Here is a 5,896-nt window from a genome sequence, read left to right on the forward strand (position 1 = left end):
TGAATATAAGTCTGATTATTAGATGCAGTACTGTAAAGTATAATGCCCTCATTCACCACAAACAAGTACAGACCAACGTTTGGCATGATTAGTAATTTTAATTAATTTCTAGAAATAATACATAGAATTATGACAATTAAAGGTAGTTTATCGCACCAAATGTATCTCCTCCTACAAATTTGGGATAAAACACCTCAGACATAGCTCATTCTACTCAGCTTGAGTGTGGGCACAAAGTTACTATTTGAATTTTTGATATCTTTTTTCATTACCGAGAAATTTGACCCCAAAGTTGGGTTAAACTTTTCACCAGCAACTGCTTTTATAAACTCCTGTGTGATTTTTTTGGCTCGGCTGATTTTGTTCATACTTCACAGGTAGGTCGTGCCGTCACTAATTGGAAAAAATTCTGGCCCACCACTGCCATTGCAACAGCCAAAAACTGATTTTTGAATAACTTTTCACCAGCAATGGCTTTTAACTCCTCTGTGATTTTTTTGGCTCGGCCGATTTTGTTCATACTTCACAAGTAGGTCGTACCGTCACTAATTGAAAAAAAATCCTGGCCCACCACTGCCATTGCAACAGCCAATCAAAGAAAGCTTAGAAAGAACTCCCGTGTGCTGAGAGTACTGTAAAGGGGGTAACTATTCACTGGGTTTTAATTTAGCTTATTTCGCTGACTGGAAAAATGTGCTAAATTAAAACACAGTGAATATGTAAAATTTAGCATAGAACACATTATCTAAATGACGAAACCGTGAATTTAAAACCCACTGACTATGCCTGAAATGGTAAATCAGTGAAATTTAAACCCAGCGAAAATTAGTCATTTTACAGTATTGAAGACACATTAAAAATTAATTCAAAATTACTTGTACACGAGATATTGATGGAAAAGCTGAAAACTAATTATGTAAATCAGGTAACTAATATGAACAGAACAGAACAGAACAAAAAAATTATGAATTATTATGCTAACTAGAGAATTAATATGAACAAATTTTAACCCAAAATTAATCGGGCCTCTCTATTGTCCTAGAGAATTTATGTACCAAATTTTATTCAAATGTGATGATCAGTAATTGAGATATCAGTGTTAATTAATTATGTTAATAAGTATAAATATTTACCAAAAACTAATTGGGTCTCTGCATAGTTCTCTTTAAAAGTTTCATTAATATACAGTGGAACATTATTCAAATTAGGTAATTAATATCAAATTAAAACTAATCAGGTCTCTGCATAGTCCTAGAAGATCTATGTAGCAAGTCTCATTGAAATATGATGATTAGTACTTGAGATATCAGGCAAAAAGCTGAAAATTATGCTAATACCGTAAGGTAATTAATATGCACAAATATTTACCCAAAAACTAATCAGGGGTCTGCACAGTCCTTAAGTAACTATGTACCAAGTGTCATTGAAATGTGATGATTACTACTTGAAATATCAAAACCTGAAAATTAATTATGGAAATTAGGTAATTAATATGTACTGATATTACTCTAAAAACTATCAGGTTTGTGCAGTGTCCTATGACACCTATGTACAAGTTTTATTGAAATGTGACGATTAGCCAAAAATTGATTAATCATTATGCAAATTAGGTAATTAATATTGCACAGATTTTTACCCAAAACTAATCAAATCTGCGCATTAGTTGTGAGCATCTATGTGCCAAGTTTCATCAAAATCCAATGACTGGTTCTTGAGATATCAGTGGAACAGACACACTAACTGCAAAGACTCCCTTTTTGTGCCTCGCACACAGGAGTCAAAAACTGATTTTTGAATACTTTCGCCCCAAATGTATTACCTCCTACCAGTTTTGTAATAGCAGTGTTCAGATGATCATGCTTTTTATTTTTTTGCTCAGATGATCATGCTTTTTATTTTGGCTACGTTGCGCACTGGTAAGAAGAGATCACGCTGACGTTGTTACACTGTATCAACATAATCCCAACACAACTTCATTCTAGAAAATACTATCGCAAAATGGTTGGAAATAATAAATGTAACAGCAGAATACGTCCTAGTAATAAACTAAGTGACTCCTAAAGACTGAATGGTTTTTGCGAACTTCGTACACAGGGCCCATTAAGTTATAAACTGACGTAAGCTTCACGTTCATGTCCTACCATGGAAACAGCCAAAAACATGTTGCTTGTTTTTTTAGCGGAGCGGAGCGGAACAGATCGTCAACCAGCCTACCGGCTTGTATTGACTGTGTCCCAGACTGTTTACTAGTACTTACTTACTTGTCAGTGTCTGACTGTTATATACAGCCCAGAACACGTCAGAATAGTAAAAAAAAAAAAAAGTCAGGAAATGTCAAGGCACGGGGCCTTGAGAGCTGTTGAACCAAAATAATCTTTCTAGGCGTACAACGAATTTGAAACAAAAGATCCGATTCAAACCACAGGCACTCAGGACGTTTCTTGGATAATAAAAAATGACTGACCTGCAGCCATGCCTGTGCTAGCTCACAGTCCCTCCATGGGACTGTGGCTAGCTGTAATTTTTGGTCTTCCTCGAATTCCTGATTAGTTCAATCAGAGTTTTAGTCTTGCCAGTTCCTTCTTGTCTCGTTAATAAAAAAACTGTGTCTATGTATGGCCATGTCTAAACTGAACTGTTGTAGTTTATCCATTGTTATTTTTGACATTGTGATCGGCACTCAAAGCTCTACTCCACAACACTGATGAAAAGTTATTTTGAAAATTGTTGAATGCTAATAGCAAATCGTTTAGTTCACAAACTTCAAAATGGAACAAAATTCAAAATATGAAATGTGTTGCAGGTGTCAATCAGGCGTCAAAACACGAAAGCAGCTCAGTCAAAAACGAGTTCCTTCAATAATCCTGGACTTTCCCAAAAAACGTTACAGTGCTGTTACAGGATGTTAGTTCACTGGAGTCTGCCTAGCATCTGATCACTTGCTCAATTAAAACAGATGGTATCAATTACAACTTTCTGTCATTGCATATATTGACTTTGAATGTGTACACTTAAGCTTAATAAGTACTACCAAGGTCATATCTGTACTTAAGACAGTTGAGTTTCATGTCAGTATCGAGGCAACTATTATAGGTCGTTGCAATGGATAAGCAAGGGGTGGAAAAACCCGCTGTAATAAGAGAGAGGGTAGTTCAGATTTATTTGGGAGCAATGTCTTATTCAATATTTAAAAAAACTGTTTTAATACAAGACAGCAGCACCTACATAAACTAAGCCAGTAACACATTCCTTGTATACAAATTTTTATCTTTTTTTAATGCTTTTTTGTTCCCTTACTTTTTGTGTAGTTATTTTTCTTTTACTAATATCTGATTTGTAACCCTTTTCATCCCCTCCGGGGGATGTTGTGTGTTAATAAATAAATAAAATTCCGAGATCGGTCGACAGAGCGGTGTTTCGAAAAAAAAACAGATCACACTATTGTGAAGCGATACATCGCAACTGGTAGCATTCTTCCTGGGAAACGTGGTGCTTGTCAAGTCGTCCACAATACATGTAGCCTGGACAAGCTTCATATACACACACTGCTTTTTTCGATTTCCTGCTTCCTTGTGTCCTCTATGGTGGCAATGTGCACACGTTGCTTCGACAACGTTTAATCCCGGTAAAGCTAACAGGAGTAGCGGCGGGGGTGGCGACTTTAGGTCAGTCAATTCGCGTTCAACCGAGATCTTTACTTGTGAAAGTGTGTCCAACTTGTCAGTTAATTTATTCTCCCGATCCTGTAACGATGGGGCTTTGTACGTCGGAATTTTTACGGGCGTTACCCTGTTGGAATTATCGGTGACAAAGTGAAGTCTACGCTTTCGCGACATCGAAGTGTCGTTGTCGGTGTCTACGTATTCTTTGGTCCCAGAGGACTTTATCGCTGAGGATTTCCCGTCCACCGCGTGTATTTGTAATTTCAGTGTCCCACTTTTTGAGCGCACTATGTTGTCAGTGAGTAGAAGTTTAAATCGGTCATTCCGTGGTAAACCCAGCTTTTGGGTTTCATCATCGAGTACTTGATTGCGTGTTGCTCCCATCCGACCGAGGTATTTGATTTCTCTGGTGATTAGCCCAACAAAATCTTCGAAAGACATCTGCTGTAACCGAGTTTCAGTGATGTAAATTGGGGTGATTCGTACACTTCCATAGTACATATAATGTACTTTGATTAACATCTCCGGCTTGTGAATTTCCATCATCTTTAATTTGTCTGGCACAACGCGCAACCTACCTTCCGCATGTGTGGGAACGAACTGGGAATATTTGTTCTGTTATGCAAATTAGCAATAATGTTAAAGATATTGGCCAATCAGTTTATTTGTACTGAGCCGCCATGGTGTCTATCGAAATGAACAAGCCTTGCTACATTTTAATTTTGTTGTTGTTGACCTGTCAATCACGCCTTTGATAATTACCGGGTTGTTGCCAACATTTTGAACAGATGAAGTAAATTTCAAAACAAACTGCCAGACCAATTGTAACGACTTATCAACATCTGACTGCAGTTCTTCGTGTAATCAAGGGGTGAAAGGGGTGTAAATAACTAATTGTATGAGGTGTCCAATATGGCAACCAAGGGCAAAAACATTTTTATGCAAATTAGCTTTTGTCGAAAATTTGAGTTTTCTCGGCGATATCTACGTGAATTTGAACCAAATTGTTATCCGCAAGACTCAGAATACGACTGTGACAGCCACTGAAACGCAATTAAAGGCAAATGAACACGTCAAGCAAAAAAGACTTTTTCAAGTCATGGCGTAAAATGGAGGCACATACCATTTTGACTCTTGAGGGGAATGGAAATCAGTTGATTTGAGGGTGTCACAATAAGCAAGGGAGTAAATCGTTTTTATGCTACGAAAAACTGCAGACCTTGAACGTACTTTTTGGACTTTAGTACAACATCATTTTTGTTTGATTACCTAACGTTTTTAGGTTCATTTACAGAGCACATACCTAAGTGGCCGTCCCTCAGCAAATAATGAAGCAAAGGCATTTTCGATGTCGTAATCGCGAAACTCTCCCTTTTTACGCAAACTGGGAAGTTCGAATTACTAAACGAAGAACAGGACGACGAAGATGAAATATCCAAGAACCAACACATACCAAAAATTATATCTCAAAAGTGAATATTTGCGGTGTATTTTAAGTCTAACCGGACCGGGAGTGTCAATTTCTTAGTACTCTAGATATCCAAACATATTTTAGGTAGTAATGATGCCACTGTCACAATTTCTTTTTTTGAAACTATCATTCAACATTTAAACTTTAAAATATACATGCAACATAGAGACGAATTCTGTGTTCACCTTTCTTTGTCATAGTCACGCCTTAGTGACAACATCCCTTTCTAGCTCCATGAAACAACATATAACACTGTCTATAGTCTGTGGTGAATGAACAAACACTGGTATGACAGAATAAGGTTTCAGTTATGAACCATGTCAGCCCATTAAAAGCAGCAACTCTTATTGAAAAAAAGACTGAGAAAAGCTTGAAAACTAAATACTGTGGAATACTTTATTTTTGCTGGAATTAATTTTCGCTGAAAAGACTTTGGGCGTTCTGTATGGAATTTATTTTCACTGATTTTTGATGAGTTTAATGGGAAATATAGAAAAAAAGTATATTCTCTGGATTTTATTTTCACGGAATCATCCCTTCAGCGAAAATAGCGAAAATAAATTCCAAGCGAAAATAATATATTCTACAGTACACAATTGTCAGATTACACAGGATGGTCAACAAATCAGTATGCAAATTAACTTTGTTTTCAGTCCATGGTGTGTAAATGTACAGAGGATGTGATTACCCATAGCTGAGTTCATAAAAATAAACCGAAACGCACCAAAAGCATCGTGCACAGTAAATTATGACCAACAATATA

Source organism: Saccoglossus kowalevskii, chromosome 15 (assembly GCF_978046115.1).
Source record: "Saccoglossus kowalevskii chromosome 15, keSacKowa6.1, whole genome shotgun sequence".
Lineage (NCBI taxonomy): Eukaryota > Metazoa > Hemichordata > Enteropneusta > Harrimaniidae > Saccoglossus > Saccoglossus kowalevskii.